This window comes from Bubalus kerabau, chromosome 23, assembly GCF_029407905.1.
Source record: "Bubalus kerabau isolate K-KA32 ecotype Philippines breed swamp buffalo chromosome 23, PCC_UOA_SB_1v2, whole genome shotgun sequence".
Lineage (NCBI taxonomy): Eukaryota > Metazoa > Chordata > Mammalia > Artiodactyla > Bovidae > Bubalus > Bubalus kerabau.
The window spans coordinates 19,663,689-19,685,716 of record NC_073646.1 but is presented as its reverse complement, the minus strand read 5'-3'; the positions used below and the strand labels follow the sequence as shown (position 1 = coordinate 19,685,716).

The following is a 22,028-nucleotide window of genomic DNA, read 5'->3' as shown; positions in this document are numbered from 1 at the left end:
AGGACTGAAATGATATACTATGTTTCCATGAAGCTTAGAACTGTGAAATTGAATATTTCCTGCCATATCAATAAACAAGGATGTAAAAGCCATCAGCGATTTCGGGCCTCCAAATGTGAATGAGGGCTTCCAAAAAGGGACACAATGCCATGCCCCCCTACTCTCCATGGTGATTGTTGAGGAGCTCTAGGGTTGGGGGTGGTGGGTGGGGGGAGGAGGGAATAGTGAAGGAAAAAAAAAAAAAAGCAGGATGCTGGCCTCAGACAGCTGAGATGCATAGGAAGAAATGACTTCAATAATCTCAGATTCTTACATCTTCCCATATGTAGAAGAGTGCTACATTCCTTTAACTTGGTATCTGGTTTTCCATACTTAACAATAATTGATGTTCAGTCTGCCCGCCCACTTTGTTGCAAACTTGTATATAGCCTGACTCTCTCTTCTGCTTCCTCAGAGAAGTCTCTTGGGGCTATCTGAAATCCTGTCTCCCGGGCTATGAGTCCTAACATTCCCACCAAGTAAAACACTCTACTTTCAGGTTGTGAATGTATTTGTAGTTGACAGAAACAAACACATAGAAAAATGAGGTTCTGGTACTTTTTTTTCATAAAAACAATCCTTTGGGGGAATAAGGTCCATTGCACGCAAATGATCAGGGTTCAAAATCAGCTCCCAAAATTATAATTTAAAACTTTAGTCATCTGGAAAACCTGCAGGGAATTGAAGTGTTCTTATAATGTCAAAGCAAACAGATTTTCTTGCCCAGGATAGCAGAATAGAGAATGACTACCTTGATTTCAGGCATTCAAAAAATTTCCACACATGTAAAGAAAAGATATATAATACAAACAATGAACTAATTGGAGTTTGAATACTGACTTCACCACATCAGGCAAGATATTAATCTTCCAGAGCCTCAATTTCTTAAAATGGGGTAACAATAGAACCTTCTTCAAAGAGCTGCTGTAAGGATTGTTCATAATTATCCACGTAAATCACTTAGCATTGGGAGTTAACAAAGGCAAAATGTTACCTGAAATAGGAAATAAAGGAGGAACAGTGAGGCCTCTTTTATCTATGCTAAACTTTGTCTGCAGAGGAGGGAAAAGAAATGTGTTGTCTGTTGGTGAATTTATTGCTTTGTGGTAGTAATGGATTTTCCTAAAGCTGTTTCCCTCTGATTATTAATAATCCATGTACAGTAAAGAGCTATTGTTCTTCAGAATGACTAACCAACCCTGCTGGAGGCACTGCTTATCTTCAGACCACAGCACATACTTCTTACTGGAAATACAATGCAGGTGCCAAAATCAAGAACATGTCCAAGCTTCCCTTCCTATTTCTCTTCCTTTATCTCTTACTCCTTGCTTGCTTACCCTTCAGTGCACTTTTCTCCTAGATCTGTTATCCTTCCCTACTTTCTAATGCATTTCCATATCCTATACAGTATCATTTTATATAAACTGAATAACTTTCAAGATAAACTATGGGCCTCATCTCATTGCCCCACACATACCCCATGGACTTATTTCTTGACTGGATTCAGTTTTTGGTTACTAGAATCCAAAAAGGGAAGTGTAATGCCACACACTGCTTTGCATATCTCAGGATATGCTTGTGTGGTGTGCTTAATCATACTACAGCTATTCTCTGAAACAGCATCTTTTTACAAGAAATTGACAATATGGTATGTCAGAGTTAAGGGTCATGGAGGAGAGGATAGATTATATACACAAAGGAAGAGAAATTAAGTTAGGCTTTGTAACACAGGGGATCTTTGGAACACAGGGAAAAACCAAAAATATTTATGTCTGGAAGGTTTCTAAACTATCCCAAACAAGATCATATAAGGCACATATACTCATTCTAAATATATCGGCACAGGAGCACACACAAGATTATACTTGTAAGGGGAACTCCAATCAGGCTATAGTCACCATTGAGATGTTCAGCTATTTGCCCCCCCCCCCCCCCAAGGGATAGAAACTCTAAATGGACACCAAGTTTCAGTCTCTCAATTAAAAAGAAATGGAAGTAACTGCTTTCTTGTCATCATATTTTAAGAGACAAAGATGAGGTCAATCAGAGAAATGAGAACAAATTACCAGAAGTAGGAGGTGTGTGTGGAAGTGTGTTGTATGTGTGGGCACTAGGTGTTGAGTTATTTGCTGTCGTGTCTGACTCTTTGCAACCGCCAGGCTCCTCTGTCCTAGGAATTCTCCAGGCAAGAATACTAGAGTGGGTAGCCATTCCCTTCTCCAGGGACTGAACCCGAGTTTCTTGCATTTCAGGCAGATTCCTTACCATCTGAGCCATCAGGGAACTTGGTCAATGCTAAAGATCAACCCCAGTCATTCATTCATAACTTAACTATCCAAGATTTGAACCCTTCAAAGGAACTAGGTAAGTCAGAGAACACGAAACATTTAAGACATTCAAACCCCTTCTTTGTGATAAGTCCTAAGGAATTGGATTAAGAAGCAGACAAAAGGGTTCTGGTTATAACCTTAGATACACCTGACCCCTGATCCAATCATCTGATATATAGCCCTTACTCCGAATAGGGGGTCTCCGCCTTCATGACAGTTTCCAAGTACCCGCCAACTATTGAATGAACCACTTTCCCCATCTGCAGAGGCACAGGAGCTCTTTACTAGACAAATTTCCTTCAGAGTAGGAGCAATGACTTTACTATCCATGGATAGCCACACTATCCATCTTTAGTGTGCAGAATGATTAGACCTGAGAGCATCTTTAAGTTCCTCCAGTCCAACACTGATCAACAGAATTTTCTTCAATGTTGGGAATATTTTCTATCTTTGCTGTCCAACAGGGTAGCCACTGGCACTGGGCGCCTGAAATATGGTGAGTACATCTGAGGAACTGCATTTTTTATTTTACTTCATTTAAATTGAAATAGTTACATGTAGTTTGTGTGTACAGACAGACAGCAGAGCTCTAAACCAAGAACTGCAAATCAAATGTCCATAGGGGTCAGGCAGATAGAGGAAGGGAAAAGAATCTCACTGGCTCCAGCTGACTGTTGCTGTGCAGGAAACTCAGGCTGGTGTTGCCAGATTGTCACTTTTTCAAATGAAGCTGAAAATTGAATTTTTTAATTTGGCAAGTAAATTTAAAAAAATAATTTAGATCAATTTATGGGCCAAACCATGTTTTCAGGCAGTTTGTTATCTGTAATCTAGGCCAATCTGTAACCCCTTAAGCTCAAAGAACAGGACCATTCTGCTGGTCAGTAGTGACCCAAGACTGAAATCCAAGCCTTCTGATTCTTCTTTTTTTGGTATATGGGATTTTAGTTCTCAAATCAGGGATCAAACCAGCAATCCCTGCAGTGGAAGCATGAAGTCTTAAACGCTGGATGGCCAGAGAAGTCCCTTCTGATTATTCTTTTGATACTCTTTCTAGATTTTATGAAATCAACCATATCTAGTGATGGAGGCAGCAGCAACATCAGGGACAAACGCTCCTTCGTCAGAAGGTGTTGAAATTCATGGTTTATACATTAAGGACACACAGTTCCTATACACTGGGCTCTATGGGCAAAGCTCTGAACTAGGAGCCAACAGGGCATAAAGAAGAAACAGTTCACAGGATAGTCAGACCCATAAACAATAAGCAAAGTAAGGTTTGTTACAGTGAACACAATCCACCTAAGCAGGAGTCCAAAAGCACGGACAGCTGGCAGAGGAAAGGAAGAAAGAGATTTGAGCCAGAACTTCCAGGCTGAGTCTCAGTGATTATGAGGGTGGGTCCCATTATTCAAGAATATTACAGGGCCTCCTTTTATCTTTGAGGCTTTATATGTACAGTCTCCTCTGCTGGCTTTTCCTTCTATGGATCTCTAAATGTAAAGAGCCCCAAGGAGTTTAGTGGCCTTTCTCTCCCCCACCCCGCCAAGAGTATGTTTCAATACATAAACATTTAACAGCACAACAGCGAAGCCAAAATTGCCCAATTTCAAAACTTCACCAGCATTCTTAAATTTACTTTTTATTCCTTGATTAACAAAGCAAAATAGGGCTTCCCACAGAGGCCTTCCTCTCTATCTGCACTCTCTTCTTAGGTGATTTAAGAATAAACTGCTACATTTATTATCTCTCTTGAGTTTTCCCTTGATTTTCATATTTAACTTCTCAACGTCTTTACCTGGACAGTTAACAAACTTATCAAAACTAGTATGTCTAAAAGAATGTTTAAAAGAATAGAGTGCCTTCCAAACTATTTTCTCTGAGGAGTCATCTTTGGTTCCATCCTTTCACATACACTTCATATCCAATTTGGCAACAAGTCCTGCAAGTTCTAGTTTCAGAATACATTCTGAATTTAATTCTTCCATTTCACTGTCACCTCTCCCTTGGCCTACTGCAACAGCTGCCAAACAGGTCTGACCACTTGTACCCTTCTCTATCCAGGAGCCAAGAATTATTTTCTAAAACTGTAAATGAGATCTGTCACTCCTTCTTAAACCCTCCAGTAACCCAACAGTTAAGCTCTGGCCTTGGGCTAAGCTATGCTTGATCAGGCCATGCCACTTCTCCATCACAGACCACTCTGGCTCTTGTTCTTCCCTTTCTGATCCAAGCATCTGACTTTCTTGCCGTTTCCTTCTTTAGATACTTTCCCGTTGGTTCTTTTCTCCACCTAGAAAGCTCATTCCCTAGCTTCCCTCTTTTCTGGGATTTTTGCAAACCCGGCCTCCTCTGAACAGCCCTATCCGATTTACAGTGGCCCTCCCCTCGTCTTCTAGGCTTCCCTTGTGGCTCAGCTGGTAAAGAATCTGCCTGCAATAAGGGAGACCTGGGTTCGATCCCTGGGTTGGGAAGAGCCCCTGGAAAAGGGAACGGCTACCCACTCCATGGGGTCGGAAAGAGTCGGACACGACTGAGCGACTTTCACTTTCCCCTTACCTTCTACCACTTCACCTGATATTACTTCCTTTGGGGCATTTCTTACTTGCTGATATCTACCTTATTGATTTACTTTTTAAGTTACTCCTGGACTCGAAAAATTTCACGTAGCAACGTCTTTCATGGACCAAAGGATTTAAGAAGCTAGTTCTCATTATCTTAGAAAATCTCAGTATCGTGCAGGGTACTCGTTTGTGTCAACCTTCCTCGGCTAGACGCCTCGCCTCCGGATTTGCCCCTGTTAATCTTCCATTCATCAATACATTGGGGGAATCCAAAGGATTCAGAGATGGGCCCCAAATCGGCATTTCAGCGTTCCCAAATCAGGCCTCCCCTTCCTGGCCCTCAAGCCGCTTCCCTTAGCAGGTTCCTGAGGCGAGCGGCGGTGACACCAACCAGCCCTCGCGAGGCTGGGGTCACACAGGCTCGTCTCCTAGCAACGTCGTACCCCCGCCCCCCCCACCCCATCCCTGCCCCTGAGGAGTCCACCCCTTCCCCGTTTCCCGCGCCAGGAGTCGGCGTCTCCATCCTCAACACTCACTCTGCGTCAGTCCAGCCTTCCCCCACCCACAGAAGCACCGCAGCCTCCGGCAGGCTGGGAGGAGGCGGCGCCGAGAGCGCAGCTGAGCGGCGGCGGACTGAGCTCTCTAGCAGGTCTGGTAGGCCAGACCGGACCAAACCACCGGACGGACTTCAGTGGGAGCATTAGTCCCAAGTCGAGGGTAGGCTCGACCCTTCGCTAAATTTCAAACTCTAGATCACGCTCCGCCGTATACCCAACAAGATAGCCAAACTCATCCTTTCTTTAATTCCCTTTTCCCCTTTTCGTTCTCCTCTCGCCACCCTATTCCAGCGAAAAAAATGGTCCACTCCATCTCTTCCTAGCCCTCCCTCCGCGTTGCTAAGTCTTTGCCCTTACTTGGCGACAGCTTCGTACGTCTTTGCGTACGTCATGACGCAAACTGCCACTCGTTCCCTCCTCTCTCCTTTCCCATTCCGCCTGCCGAAGCGGGCGGCCTGCGGGGTTACCGGAAGTGATGATGCAGGAGGCGATGGAGGGGGCGGGGCTTCGGGGCGGCCGCCGCTGGTGGGCGGCAGATGAAGGGGAGGCGGCGGCAGTGGTGGGAGAAGAGGCGGCGGCGGCGGCGGCGGAGGGGGTAGGGAACCTGGAAACGCGAGCGGGGATGGTAGGTGTTTTGGACCCGCCGGGCCGCCGTCGTTTCCAGAAAGGGTTTGACTGGAGGAACCTCTGGAGCAGCTGTGAGTTTGAGGGGGGGCTTGAGGAAAAGGGGAGGCTTGGGGAGATGAAGGGGCGGGGGCTGGGTACCTTCGAGAAAGGGAGGGGGGGTGGAAGGGGAGGCGTGGAAATCAGCTCCTTGTCTGGACTGGTCCCGCTGGAAGGAGAGGCTGTGAGGGGAGCCTGTGGCGTGTCAGCCGCAGGGCTCAGAAAACTTACCTACTGTCCCTGCCTCCTCACCGCCAGCACCCCTCAACCCAGGGCCTGGGGCTCTGGGGGCCGGAGCTGCCCTGGAGGGGGTACGGACTCTGGTCCTCTGCGCCTTGTAAGCGCCGTGAGGTAGGAGCCCAAACGAGAGGTGGTGGGTGAATCTCCAGCTCCCTCCGCCCTCATCTACCTCCCCACCCCCATCTTCCTCTTTAATCATTAACAGCCCTGGAATTAAGGGGCTCAGACCTGAAGTCCTTTCTATGCACCTTTGCTATATACGATAACCATCTGTGCCTGAGGTGATGGGGCTGGAAGCTTTGCCCGTATCCTGTATAGGAAGTGGGACAGAGTGACAAATGTATTGTTTTTTTCCCCCATTCCCCCCCCCCCCATCTTCTCCCGTGCATAGCCCTCCTTTCCACTTTAATTCTCCGTGACTAGGTGGTAATTGTGGTTTTTTTTTCCTTTATTGCACTTGGTATCTTGGTTACCTCTTTTGAATTTGGTGTTCCGCCTCCATCCCAGGTCTTAACTGCAAGCTTTGTAATACTTAAGTTACAAGCTGTCTGTCTTTGGGAGTATCTCTCAATCCCTGGTCGCTCCGGATTAAAATGAGCGTTTTATCCTCTGAATACTGGAATTCCAAAGCCCTTGCAAGGATTCCTAAATGGCATCATAGCCCAGGAATCAAGGTCTCTTGCTCTAAATACTTTATGTGTGAGGAATTTAAATGTTGTCAACTCTTTCCAAAATGATTTGATGTTAGGCTAATTCTAGATTTCTTGTTTCTCTCCACCCACACTTCATGATGCACTTTGGAGAACAGAAAACCCCGTATTACTCTTTTGTTTCTACAATTGGACAATAGCTCTTATTTTTTTCTTTTGTGTGTCTGGCACACAAGTCTATAGTGACACATTTGGCTTGTGCAGATTTCCATCTTATTTATTTAGTTTATTCTTTGTGTATAGGTGGTCTTACATGAGAGAGCATGATTTGCTTAATTTTCTTTCAGGGAAGAATACAAACCAGTAACGGATGTGAAAAAATTATTTAGCAAAGAATGATTTGAAAAGAAGATCTCTTTGTCGATGTTTTGTTGGTTTTTGTGGAGGGGGGGGCGGGAGTAGTGCTTCTTTAGCCTGTAGTATGGATTTCAGAGTGAAGTGTAATGATTCCTACTTTGGTGTTGATATTTTCTTTGGAAGTCCTTTTGAGTCTGGAACTGTTTTCTAAAGAACTTGAAGAGATGGTTCCCAAATTTTAGGGATCCTTTGATGATTAGAAAGTGTCTGTAAATCCTGTCCCTCTGTAACTGAGTTTATGTGCATATTGCTAGAATTATCATAACGGGTTCCATCCTACTCATCAGGGCTTTCAGGCCTGATAAAACAATATTTAATGCTTTCATTGTACAAGTAACAGCATGTTTGGATGTTTCACAGAAATGCAACAAAAGAAAAAAATGACTACTGTTCTCACCTTAACTGATTTGGAATCATTGAATACAAAGTCCAAAATTCATTCATTCAACAAACATTTATCGACAGGCTACTAGTTGCTAGCCAGTATTTTAGGCAGTGGGCATACAAAGAAGAACATAGCAATAAGGTCCATGCTCTCATGGAGCATACATTGGAGTGGGGTGGGGACAGATAAATAAGCAAATTGGATTTTGATAAGAGCTGAAGAAAATCAGCTCTTATCTGTGATTGTGAGTGCTGTGATAGAAAGTGTCTGACTGGGATACAGTCTAGACCTTTCTGAGAAGGCAACACTGAAGTTGAGCTTTAAATAAAAAGGAGCCAGCTTTGCAAAAATACAGGAGGAACCTTCCAGGTTTAGGGACTAGCTAGTGCAGAAACTGGGCTGGAGTATGGCAAGTTCCAAGGAGTGGGAAGAAAGGAATGGTGAAGAGGAGGTCGGGGAGGATAGGGGTAGGAGTAATAGCTAGAGCCTAGTGATCAAAGCGGAGAAGGCAATGGCACCCCACTCCAGTACTTTTGCCTGGAAAATCCCGTGGACGGAGGAGCCTGGTGGGCTGCAGTCCATGGGGTCGCTAGAGTCGGACACGACTGAACGACTTCACTTTCACTTTTCACTTTCATGCACTGGAGAAGGAAATGGCAACCCACTCCAGTGTTCTTGCCTGGAGAATCCCAGGGACGGGGAAGCCTGGTGGGCTGCTTTCTCTGGGGTCGCACAGAGTCGGACACGACTGAAGAGACTTAGCAGCAGTGATCAAAGAGAAGAGTGAAAGAGTTTAGGTCAGAGAGATGGAGGCTGGGCTCAGAATAGGTAGGCAAAATAAGAGCAAGAAGGAGAAGGATATAGAAAATGATGTTCCTTGTAATTCTGTTGTTTTTCCCAGAGTCTTGCCACATACTATTTTAAGGATACTCTTAGAATATTGTCTGGAGAAGGGAACAGCTACCCACTCCAGTATTCTGGCCTGGAGAATTCCATGGACTGTATAGTTGGACATGACTGAGCGACTTTCACTTTACTTAGAGTATTGTAGGGGAAAAAAGGTCACCCTGCTGAGAGTGGGAGAGGAGGAGGCAGTGGTTATCTGAGTCTTTTCTGGCAGATGAATCTCAAGCCACGAGTTAAGAATTCAGTGGGATGTTCAATTGAGAGGTTGCCTTTTTCCTTACAGGATTTCGTCTTATATGCTTTTTAAAATTCCATAATGGGTATCCCAAATGTGTTGTAGTATATGAATCCTCTTTTGCTTCTAGCTGTGAATTTAGGGCTGAAGATTGGGCACATGATAATAATATGCCCCTGTTGGTCTACAAGATGACCATTACAATCATACAAGTGAAGTTGTTTTTCATAGGAAGGCAGATTTTATGTTGCGCTATTTCCATTTTTGTCTGGTCTGCCTGATGACTAATAACATTCAGCTGAGGTGTGTGTGTAGGTTGGTGCTAAAAGTTCACTCTGGATTACGTTAGATAAATGACCATTGTGGGCATAATCCCACTCTGTTGGCATCTTTGGGCTGGCATGTAACCAAGTGATGTAACCTACTTTTGCCTTCTGTTGAGGCCATTCATCTCTAGTAGCCAGTTGCTTCTCAGCTTCACCTTGACCAGTGTCCACTTGAGAGGCCCAATCAGGACTCCTCCTTGATTTGGCCCTGTTGAGCCAAATGTTTCAGTGGGCTGAAACAGTTAGAATATGCTGTTTCTTTTGAACACCACAACAGTGACTAGTGTGTTCTTTGAGTGAATTGGCTCTTTGAGCTAGGCATTTGAGAGACTTAAATGTTGCTTGGGCTGTTTGTAGTAAAGTTAGTATCAGAAATGCTATGTAAAACTTTTTTGTGTTTGCGAAAAATGAATCAGAAATTTTGGACTTGTCACCTGTTTTAAGTTTTAGCATGGGTAGATGGATTATCAAAAGTAACTTGAATAGTCCTGGGCAGTCCTGGGGGTAATGAAGGGATTGGAGTTGAGCCTGAACTGACTTACTGAATCCCAACTTGAATGTAAATAGGAAGTCTTTGGTTGGCAAGCAAGTGAACAGCTAGAATTAGGCAAACAATAGACTCTACCCTTTATACTGCAGAGTAACTCAAAGAACTGAGAATTGATTATATGTGGCGGCTTCCCTGGTAGCTCAGATGGTAAAGAATCTGCCTGCAATGTAGGAGACCCGGATTCAATCCCTGCATCAAGAAGATCCCCTGGAGGAGGGAATGGCTACCCACTCCAGTATTCTTGCCTGGAGAATTCCATGAACAGAGGAGCCTGATGGGCTACAGTCCATAGGATTGTAAAGAATCAGACATGACTGAGTGAGTAACACTTTCACTTACACACACACACACAGGCTTCCCAGATGGCTCTAGTGGTAAACAACCTGCCTGCCAGTGCAGAAGATGCAAGAGACTCAGATTCGATCCCTGGGTCGGATCCCTCCCCTAGACCCCCCTGGAGGAGGGCATAGCAGCCCATTCCAGTATTCTTGCCTGGAGAATCCCATGGACAGAGGACCCTGGTGGACTACAGTCCATCAGGTCGCAAAGAGTTGGACAGGACTGAAGCGACAGCGCACATGTGCACGCACACACATACACACACACATGCACACATGTGGCTTTGGTCTAGGTTGTATCCTAATGTTGGATTTTAATCTAGCTAATGGATTATTAAGCTGTCCACTATTCATCTTCAGTTATAATTCAAGTATGAAAATACCCTGTAGGCTGAAATTTCATCAGTCAGTTTGGAGACTGGTGGCTCTTATTTGTGAAATGGGTCAGATGGGTAGGAGGGGAACTTGAATACAGGGAGAAGCCATTGACTCCTGCATTGGCCAGTAATTGTGTTTGGGGAAAGAATCGACAAACCTAAATGAATTTAGATTCTCAGACCTGAACTGGCCTTTTAATCTAGAGTACCAGTGAGTTTGTTAAACTCCTGGGGCTTTTGGACAAACTCTTCTGAAAGAAGAGTTGATGCCACTTACTTTTGGAGTTGTGGGTGTGCATTGCATTAGATGACTTAAAATTAACCTGATTTTGCTACTGTTTTGTGCTGCAGTAAGAAGAGTTAATTGTACACTGGCTGCCAGTTGTTTTAAGGTGAAGATGTGGTAACTCTGAATGAAACAATGGTAATTACGTGGTGACTCCTGTTCCCCCAGCTCTTGATTACTTACAGTTACCTCTTTGTGTCTATTTACAGATGTTGATACCCGTGAACCAGGATCAATTCTCCCTAAATGTTGGAACAGTGTTCTGAAGCTCTCTGCACAATGGACCAGAGTGTTTCATTGAGTTAGTGTCTTTCAATTCAAATCTAGTTTTACCAGTTCTTATATCTGTTTTTCTTGGTCATGGAGGAACCTACTTATTTTAGGGGGAAAAGGCGATTACTATAGCACCTGTCTTATTCAATTAGTGAATGATTACAAGTAAGAACTTAGCATACTAATTATCTGAAGTGGCTCAAACTAATCCTTTGAAGTTGTGATATGTAGAAAGGGGAAAATGGGAGGGGAGAAATGCCAAATCCTCTTCTTTAAGATGAAACTATTTAAATACCATACATCAGAATAGGGAAGCTCAGTAAAGGGATCTTGAGGTGGTGAATAGCCCTTGTATCAAAATAAATCATTATGGTCAGTGGGTGCCCTGATACCAACCTGATTATATGAAAAAAGTAGGCATCATATTGATGACTACTGGCTTCCTGAGGGCCTGTCCTTGTTCAGCAGTGTCCTTTGACCAAGGTGTGTTGTTGGGTTTTGGGCTGAACTGTATCATGCAAGCTTAGGTTGCATACTGCTGCAATGCATAATCCTTGTTCCTGTTCTCCCTGCTCTGCTGGAGGATTCAGCCTCAGGACCTGGGTACTGAAAATGATTCTGTCACCAAGGCCTGAAGATCCAGACCAGATATGATGACTGACCAAGGATCTTGGGTAGCATCACTGCATAGTGTAGGACTTGTCATTTTTGCCTTAATCTCTGCTGGTCAGTCTAGGATACAGTGCTTTGGAAAAACCTGCTCTCATTATTTTAAAAGTAGATCATTTCTACCATATCAAGATCACAGAGTTTGGTTATAGCTTTAGCTCTTTTTGGTTGATGAAGTATTTGGATTCTGCAATGTTTGCCTAAAAGTGAGTTGGTGTGTGACCTATAACTTTGATTCTGAATAAGACTCAAGTCATAGCATTTACTATATTGAATGCATTTAATTCTTTGTCCAGCTAAGAATAAGCAGGAAGAAGACCCTCAAAGAATCTTAGAATATCTGGCATGATAATTTTTCAAACGGGGCTATGTAGAGCCCTCTCAGGGGTCATTTCTGGAGTATATCTGTGGTAGACATGGAAAACCCTCTCATCTTGCTGTCTAGCTTCCATTTCACTGCTCCTGCTCCCCACCACCACACCCAAGTTTGACTCTGCTAAAGTTGCTGTTACATTGGGTTTCCCCATAAGATTTCAGTCGATCAGAATGTTTTGAGGCTGAAAACAGATAAAAAAGCAGAAGGTAAATGGGAATCTATAAAGGTTAGTAAACTTGCTTAAAGTTACAGAGAAGGTACTGGCAGGTATAGGACTTCTCTGCACTGATTTTGTTTTCTCATTTACACTGCCTTAAATATGTCCTTGTAGGCACTCAGTAGAGTTTGTTTGAGTTTAATTGAATCCTTGGTGTTTGGTCTCTTCTATATGCTGTCCAGAATGCCTATGCAAAATGCTGACCTGCATATTCCCATTTCCAGTGACCTGCCTTGGAATATGAACAGGAAAATCCAGGTATATCCATGGACAAAACATTTTTAGAATGGCTCTGTGAAAATATCTACAATTGCTTTGTTCTTTAAAAAAAAAAAAAAAAAATCCGTGAAACAAATTTGTTTCCAATTAAACATTTACTTTATATCTACTTGATGACCACCTAGTGGCTGCCTTTAAACAGGAAGGGAAGGCAAGGAATACCACTCCAGTGAGGGTGCTGGGACTCTAGCAGCATGTGTTCAGGGTGGCAAGATTATAGACATGCTAGAAGTTCCAGATTCTCAGAGTGGTGACGTTTTCTTTATTCTAAGTGAGTACAGTTCAAAAGTAAGGAGTGATGTGTTCATTTTAAAGGATGTTTCTGTGATTCTTTTTCTCCTAGTAAATTAGTTTTTCTTTGAAATAACTAGTCACTTGTCCAGTTATTTACTCAAAACAGTTGGTTATAGCTGATGTCAATGGTAGGAGAATTTTGCTTGGGGGTTTACTAATATTATATGCAAGAGAAAAGTCTAAAGACCTTTCCAGAGGCATTTAGATATGTGGGTTCAGTTGCTCGGGAGGAGAACATTTCGGGAAGCAGGCCTTTGGGAGTGCAGAATAGTGGCAGTGATGATATTGTGGGCCATGTGCACAGGGTGAGGAGAAATTCCATTGGTTGTCCAGCTGGGAAAAGGTGGAAATTGCTAACAGTGGCACTTGATAGGAGAAGAGTGGATCAGAAGGAACAGGACCACAAGGTTGCCCAATGCTGGACAACACCATTTACAAGGAAGAGAACGGGGACCTTTGGAGTTGGGTAATCCAGTGCCCCTGACCAGGTCTCTGACGACGGTACTCTCTTCCCTAATTGAAAAGTGTGTTCCTGATGGGAAGGGATGAGTGCAGTGTCTGGTTTGACCAGATTGGTCTTCAAGATTGACTAGTTGGTCATGATTGACTGCTTAAGCCTAACTTCCTTGAGATCTCTCTTTTGACTTTTGTTTTTGACAAATAAGAAGTTGGCAAACAAGAGCAAACGTATTGTTCCTGGGTCCATTAGGGTTTGAGTTAAATACATAATACTGTGTGGTGGTGATTGTCATTTAACAATGTCTGTTATCCAAAGGGAACAGTTACATGTAAACTATTGAGGTAATTCATGATTTTCTCATGGGGACTAAATATGAGTTAAACTACAACTAAAATAATTAAAGAAAATATATTTTGACTTCATAGTTCTGTAACATTACATGGTCTCTTTAGCAGGTCACATTACATCGTTAGTCTTTTAATAGAAATTTTATTCTACCAGGTACTTGTGAATCTGACATAAGGCCAGATTTTCTTCTAGTGCTGGAAATGGCAAGTACTGCTCTGAATTGGTGACAGCTACAGATATAATGATTAGATCAAGGGAGGTGGTTCAATTAAATAACTATCAGTTAAGTTGGTTGTAATATGGATCTCTTATGCTGTCCCTTCAACAATTTTCTGACATCACTGAGAATCCAACAGTTCACTTCTGACACAAACTGCCTGGAGTTTGTGCAGATCCCACAGGTTAATGACTCAGTCTCAGGAGACTGCCCCACTTCAAGTGCCAGCCGCAAGTATCAGGTTGTCTCAAATTCCTCCTTGCACTTTTGCCTGGCAGACCTCAAATTTAGGGGTTCCCATGACCACCCTCCCCCACGATGGATAATTTGCTAGAACATATGACTCATTTAGCTGGTAAAACGTGATATTTATGAATTCAGTTTCATTATAAAGGCTACAACTCAGAAACAGCCAAATGGAAGACCTGAATAGGGCAAGATTTGAATTAGGGGCACAGAGCTTCCATGTCCCCTGTGGGCATGCCAGCCTCCCAGCACATCAGTGTATTCACCAATCCTGAAGCTCCCCTCTGTGCTAAGTTGCTTCAGTCATGTCTGACTCTTTGCAACCCTATGGACTAGCCTGTCAGGGTCCTCTGTCCATGGGATTCTCTAGGCAAGACTACTGGAGTGGGTTGCCATGCCCTTCTCCAGGGAATCTTCCCAACCCATGGATCAAACCTGCATCCCTTACGTCTATCTGTATTGGCAAGCAGGTCGTGCCACCTGGGAAGCCATAAACTCCCCTCAGTTCAGTTCATTCACTCAGTCATGTCCTACTCTTTGCAACACAATGGACTGTAGCACACCAGGCTTCCCTGTCCATCAGCAACTCCTGGAGCTTGCTCAAACTCATGTCCATCATGCTGGTGATGCCATCTAACCATCTCATTCTCTGTCATTCCCTTCTCCTCCTGCCTTCAATCTTTCCCAGCATCACAGTCTTTTCCAGTGAGTCAGACCTTCGCATCAGGTAGCCAAAGTATTGGAGCTTCAGCTTCAGCATCCATCCTTTCAATGAATATTTAGGACTGATTTCCTTTAGGATTGACTGGTTTGATCTCCTTGCAGTCCAATGGACTGTCAAGAGTCTTCTCCAACACCACAGTTCAAAAGCACCAATTCTTTGGCGCTCAGCTTTCTTTATGGTCCAACTCTCACATCCATATATGACTACTGGAAAAACCATAGCTTTGACTATACGGAAGCTCCCCTAGCCTTGTTTCAGTTTCAGTTGCGGTTCCTTTATGTAGGCATAATTTATTAAAGCACTGACCTTTGTTGATGAAACTTCAGCCACCCTTCCCTTCCTTAAGGGCTAAAGGTGGGACTGAAAGTTCTAGTCATATGCCTGGGCTTTCTGACAAAGGTAGCCTCTCTTCAAACTATCAAAAAGAAACTCAGGTGTGGTCCAAACCCTGCTCCTTAATGAATAACAAGAAGTCTATCTGTAAAGGAATTCCAGGGGTTTTAGGACCTCTGGTAGTAACTGGGGACAAAGACCAAATATATTTTTTATTATACCACATTAATACTCCAGTTGTATCCCAAAAGTAGGAATAAGGTTGTGAGTGTGCTCAATCGGTCAGTCCTGTCCAACTCTTTGCAACTCTTTGTGATCTTGTGGACTATAACCCAGTCTCCTCTCTCCATGGAGTTCTCCAGCCAAGAATATTGGAGTGGGTTGCTACTTCCTCCTTGAGGGGATCTTCGCCACCCAGGGATTGAATCCCATCTCCTTGCATTGGCAGGCAAATTCTTTACCACTAAGCCACCAGGAATAAGATTACTGAAAGTTGATTTTGGTGATAAGTAACAATATGCATTTAGTTTTAATTTGATGGCTTCTCTTTTTTTGGTCAAGAGAGTGCAAATTGCATAGTTTCAGATTACAAGGAGCAAACTCTTCCCTCAATCAGTATGAAATGGCACTCAGAATGTGTTATATATATATTTTAATTTAATACATGCATTTCCTAATGCAATAAAGTAGCTCACTTTTAGGAAATTAGATACACAGAAATCATGCTTCCTTTCACTGTGAATTTAAAGTTTCAAGTGAACATAGTGCACAGGTAAGAGCATCTGTGTAGTCTGGGTTTGCATCTGAACTTTACCATGTACTTGTCACTTGACCTTGGATGAGCCACTTAGCATCTCTAAGCCTTGTTTCCTTCATGTATTAAGTGAAAATAATCACAGTAAATTGTTGTGAGGAGTCAGTAAGACATTTGCAGGACACAGCACAAAGCCTGGCATATAGATAAACATTTAATAATGTTAGTTATTATTAACTGCCTGCATGTACAGTGAAACATGGATTGGCCGCTCCCAACAGGCCAGGAACTATACCATTTTGCCTTCTCTTATATGGGAAGTATGGGACAGTGTATAAAACATTGCTGGGCACATAGTAGACACAAGTTATCTATCTATGAAAATAAAACCTGGTCTGGGTATCTGGGAAATACTGGAGTAACTCTGTAATGGAAACTTCCAGCCTGTTTCCAAAGCTAGCCTAAAACCCAGAGATGGAAAATCTTCCTCCTGAAACCATATAGAGCATGCATGAATCTAGCAATGGGGACAGGAGATCAGTGGCTAGGATATTGTTGGATCCAAAAGTGGGAAACTGATCCAGGAGACATTTTTATCATTGGCAGCACGCCTTGAGATTCAGTGAGGTTGGGAAAACCACATGAGAGTTCGGGAAGGAAGCAACAGATTTATTTCAGCCCATCCAGACACTCTTTGAAAGTCCACTGGCAAATACCATGTTTTGTGTATTGCTTCTCAGAGAAAATGAAAAACCTGGATCTGCTGTCAAAGGGCTTAGCAACTCCTTGAAGTTCACTTCTTGGGGAAGTCCCCAAGGACTAATTCTCCCTGCATCTTACCCATCTGTAGATTCTACTTTAGTAGACCACCACTGGACTCAGTTCTAGTCTAGAGTCTGCCACCAGTTCTGTGTGTCTTTGGGCAAGTTACACCCCCTCTAGGAGCCTGTTTCCTTACCTGCAATGAAGGATTTGGTACTAAATCACTGTTCCCCAAAGTGTGGCTTTGGTTACATTGTTAGTGTACGTGCTGCTGAAATGAGTGTACAAAGGGGTGTTTTTTTATACTATTGATGGTACATGAGATGATTTTTGCCTGATGAATACTTTTTATCCTATATTTTTTTAACATGTATTAATGAAAGCGTAACTAGCATATTAGACCTATGACTTCATGGATAATGTTACTTTCAGTTCAGTTCAGTCGCTCAGTCGTGTCCAACTGTTTGCAACCCCATGAATCGCAGCACGCCAGGCCTCCCTGTCCATTACCAACTCCCAGAGTTCACTCAAACTCATGTCCATCAAGTCAGTAGGGTGATATTAAAGTGGATTTTTTTTTATCCTTTCAAGAAAAACCTTAGAGGAACGATGGTTGGGATGGTAAATGGATGTAGAATATCATAAAGGTTGTGTAGGAATAGCTGATGTGTTTATAAGTTCTAAGACTAAGTAATTCTAGTGCAGTGCCATACTTTCTTTATGAAAGCCTTTGTGGTGATGGACTCAATAGACAGGTCTAAATTTGAGTGGCTTTAAAAAACTTGCTTAACTTAAGCAAATTGACAAATTTATTTTTATGCATTCATGGTGAAAATGCCCATAAGTTGGTTGTGTAGAATTTAAATTAGCATAGACTTTAGAAGTGGTGGCTTTTTTTAAATAACAAAGAATGAATAATGTTGCTTCCTCTCAGTTTTAGCAGATTCCTCAAAACCTGGATTGATCTTTAGTTCTTTTCACTCCTTGTTGTTGGAACTCCCTAAGACAGGAGTTAGGGGTTCCCATTTGTTCTGTTGGGGAGGAAGAAAAAGCCACCCCCATCTCTTGAATGCATGCATGCCTATGCCTGCTTTCTCTGTTCTGGAGATGCTGAGGCTGCCCCATCCTAATGATCTCTACCTTACTTCTTCTTGGTAGCCACTTTAAAGGTGCAGTGTGATGTGTACCCTAAAATGAACATAAATTCTGAGGCAAGGTTTTTTAAAATTTCATATCACTTTTTGTTGTATTGGTTTTCACATAGTGGGAATCTTGAGAAGTAAAACGAGCAGTGGTAGAAATGAAATAAACTTGTGGGAGGTACTTTCTTTTTAAGCAAAACCCAGAAAAAATAGTGCAATCTTGATTGTGTAGTAAGAGCCAAGAAATCTGCTTTCAGATGTAGTCTATGATTTAGAGTTTTTTTTTTTTAAGTATTAATTATTTGTGTTACTTTGACATTTTCTGTGTATCTTAACACTGTCATCATTCATTATCTACATTTAGTTGTTAACCTCTCTTCTGTAAATGATATTGTTCTATTTCGTTCTCAACGTAAAGGGCCATTCATTTGATATAGCATCTTGTAATAAATTGTTTCATGTTTCAAACTGTAGTTTTTAAAAGTTGCTATAAAGATGGTTTCAAGTCTTTTATTTTTCTGAGCCATGTGTTATCTATTCAGTTCAGTTCAGTCGCTCAGTTATGTCTGACTCTGCAACCCCATGGACTGCAGCATGCTAGGCTTCCCTGTCGATCACCAGCTCCTGGAGCTTGCTCAGACTCTGTCCATCGAGTTGGTGATGCCATCCAACCATCTCATCCTCTGTCATCCCCTTCTCCTCCGGCCTTCAATCTTTCCCAGCATCAGGGTCTTTTCCAGTGAGTCAGATCTTCACATCAGGTGGCCAAAGCTTTAGCATCACTCCTTCCAATGAATATTCAGGGCTGATCTTCTTTAGGATTGACTAGTTTGATCTCCTTGCAATCCAAGGGACTCTCAAGAGTCTTCTCCAGCACCACAGTTAAAAAGCATCAGTTGTTCGGCACACAGCATTCTTTATGGGCCAACTATCACATCCATACATGACTACTGTAAAAACCACAGCTGTGGCTAGATGGACCTTTGTCAGCAAAGTAATGTCTCTGCTTTTTAATGTGCTCTCTCGGTTGGTCATAGCTTTTCTTCCAAGGAGCAAGCGTCTTTTAATATCATGGCTGCAGTTACCACCTACAGTGATTTTGGAACCCAAAAAACTAAAGTCTGTCACTGTTTCCATTGTTTGCCCATCTGTTTGCCATGAAGTGATAGGACCCGATGCCATGATCATAATTTTTGGAATGTTGAGTTTAAACCAACTTTTTCACTATCCTCTTTCACTTTCATCAAGAGGATCTTCAGTTCCTCTACACTTTCTGCCATAATGGTGCTTGTCTGAGGTTATTGATATTTTTCCTAGCAATCTTGATTCCAGCTTGTGCTGCATCCAGCCCAGCGTTACTCATGATGTACTCTATAGATTAAATAAGCAGAGTGACAATATACAGCCTTGAGGTACTCCTTTCCCGATTTGGAACCAGTCTGTTGTTCCATGTCCAGTTCAAACTGTTGCTTCCTGACCTGCATACAGATTTCTCAGGAGGCAGGTAAGGTGGTCTGGTAGTCCCATCTCTTGGAGAATTTTCCACAGTTTGTTGTGATCCACATAGTCAAAGGCTTTGGTATAGTCAGTGAAGCAGAGGTAGATGTTTTTCTGGAACTCTCATGCTTTTTCTGTGATCCAATGGATGTTGGCAATTTGATCTCTGGTTCCTCTGCCTTTTCTAAATCTAGCTTGTACATCTGGAGGTTCTCAGTTCATGTACTGTTGAAGCCTGGCTTGGAGAATTTTGAGCATTACTTTACTAGCATGTGAGATGAGTGCAATTGTGCGGTAGTTTGAACATTCTTTGGCATTACCTTTCTTTGGGGTTGGAATGAAAACTGACCTTTTCCAGTCCTGTGGCCACTGCTGAGTTTTCCACATTTGCTGGCCTATTGAATGCAGCACTTTAACAGCATCATCTTTTAGGATCTTTTAGTTATCTAGTCAAGATTAGGTTAAAATAGAACAAAATGGTGACAGTGCTGTAACTTAATATTCTTTTCTTCCTTCATTTTTTCTCTGTCATTGGTTTAATACAAAGTTTTCACATGATTGCATAATGAGAAACTCTCAGATGTTCCCCAATCGAGATGGCATCTAATGTTCCAAGCCACAGGCTCTCAAACTTTGTAAATTTTGGTTTTGTCATCCATACTATCTTGTCTCCCGAGAAGAAGTAGTAAATTGTATTACTTAGCATATTGGAAAAATCTGTATTCAAGACTGTATTTTGCAGGATTAAAAAAATCTCTTTTCTTACTAAAATCTGTTTCATGACTTGCACAATACTCATCCTTTGCACACATTTACAAGACCACCTTACTCAGGGTAGGTGTCAGGTTTTTGACAGTCTGTTTCCCTTAGGGCTTCCCTGATGGCTCAGAGGCAAAGAATCCACCTGCAATGCAGGAGGTGTAGAATCTATCCCTGGGTTGGGAAGATCCTCTGGAGAAGGAAATGGCAGCTCACTACAGTATCTTGCTCCTTTCCTGTCTCCTGAGAAACCTGTATGAAGCAACAGTTAGAACTGAACATGAAACAACTGACTGTTTCCAAATTTGGAAAGGAGTGTGACAAGGCTGTTTAACTTATATGTAAAGTACATCATGTGAAATGCCATGCTGCATGAAGCACAAACTGGAATTAAGATTGCTGGGAGAAATATCAATCACTTGAGATATGCAGATGATACCACTCTAATGGCAGAAATTAAAGAGCCTCTTGGGCTTCCCTTGTGGCTCAGCTGGTAAAGAATTCGCCTGCAATGCAGGAGACCTGGGTTTGATCCCTGGGTTGGGAAAATCCCCTGGAGAAGGGAAAGGCTACCCACTCCAGTATTCTTACCTGGAGAATACCATGAACTGTATAGTCTGTGGGGTCACAAAGAGTTGGATATGACTGAGCAACTTTCACAAAGAGCCTATTGATGAAGGTGAAAAAGGAGAGTCAAAAAGCTGACTTAAAACTCACCATTCAGAAAACTAAGATCATGATATCTGGTTCCATCGCTTTGTAGCAAATAGAAGGGGAAAAAGTAGAAGCATTGGCAAATTTTCTTTTCTTGGGCTCCAAAATCACTGTGGACGGTGACTGCAGCCATGAAATTAAAAGACGCTTGCTCCTTGGAAGAAAAGCTGTGACAAACCTAGATAGTGTATTAAAAAGCAGAGACATTACTTTGCTGACAAAGGTCCGTATAGTCAGATTTATGATTTTTCCAGTAGTCATGTATGTATGTGACAGTTGAATCATAAAGAAGACTTGAGCACTGAAGAATTGATTCTTTGGAATTGTGCTGGAGAGAAGGTTCCTAAGAGTCCCTTGGACTGGAAGGAGATGAAACCAGTCAATTGTAAAGGAAATTAACCCTGAGTATTCTTTGCAAGGAATGATGCTGAAGCTGAAGCTCCAGTACTTTTTGGCCATCTGATGCAGAGAGCTGACTTGTTGGAAAAGAGCCTGATGCTGGAAAAGATTGAAGACAGAGGAGAAAGGGGTGGTAGAGGGATGAGATGGTTGGCTGGCATCACCAACTCAATGAACGTGAATTTGAGCAAACCCTGGGAGATGGTGAACTGGCATGCCACTGTCCATGGGGTCACAAAGAGTCAGTCACGACTTAGCAACTGAATAACAACTATTTCCCTGGGTGCAAAGGCTAGTCATTATTTACAGACAGTTGCTGATGAGTCCGGAGAAGGCAATGGCACCCCACTCCAGTACTCTTGCCTGGAAAATCCCATGGACAGAGGAGCCTGGTGGGCTGCAATCCATGGGGTCGCTAAGAGTTGGACATGACTGAGCGACTTCACTTTCACTTTTCACTTTCATGCATTGGAGAAGGAAATGGCAACCCACTCCAGTGTTCTTGCCTAGAGAATCCCAGGGACGGGGAAGCCTGGTGGGCTGCCGTCTCTGGGGTCACACACAGTCGGACATGACTGAAGCGATTTAGCAGCAGCAGCAGCAGCTGATGAGTCTGGAGAAATTCTGAAAGGGGATATGTAAGGATTGTGACTTTTATCCTTGGTCTATAGACTAGAATTTGCAAACCTAGAGTGAAGTTGT

General features: G+C 42.8%; 2 protein-coding genes across 12 annotated transcripts in view; one reads left to right on the top strand and one right to left on the bottom strand.

Annotated features, from left to right (window-relative positions):
* LYRM1 (LYR motif containing 1) overlaps positions 1-6,519 on the bottom strand; it is a 36,906-nt gene extending 30,387 nt beyond the window's left edge. The window contains exon 1 of one of the 4 annotated variants that reach the window (XM_055562548.1): positions 6,385-6,519. The gene's annotated coding sequence lies outside the window, so the exon portion shown is untranslated. Of the gene's footprint in view, positions 1-879; positions 1,026-5,469; positions 5,621-5,847; positions 5,977-6,384 lie in introns of those variants that run through there. The other 3 variants (XM_055562547.1, XM_055562546.1, XM_055562549.1) reach the window with 3 other exon arrangements.
* DCUN1D3 (defective in cullin neddylation 1 domain containing 3) overlaps positions 6,035-22,028 on the top strand; it is a 59,202-nt gene continuing 43,208 nt past the window's right edge. Inside the window, exons 1-4 of one of the 8 annotated variants that reach the window (XM_055562539.1) lie at positions 6,037-6,188; positions 10,034-10,180; positions 11,073-11,164; positions 12,581-12,656. The gene's annotated coding sequence lies outside the window, so the exon portion shown is untranslated. Of the gene's footprint in view, positions 6,189-9,695; positions 11,165-12,580; positions 12,657-22,028 lie in introns of those variants that run through there. The other 7 variants (XM_055562542.1, XM_055562538.1, XM_055562544.1 and 4 more) reach the window with 7 other exon arrangements.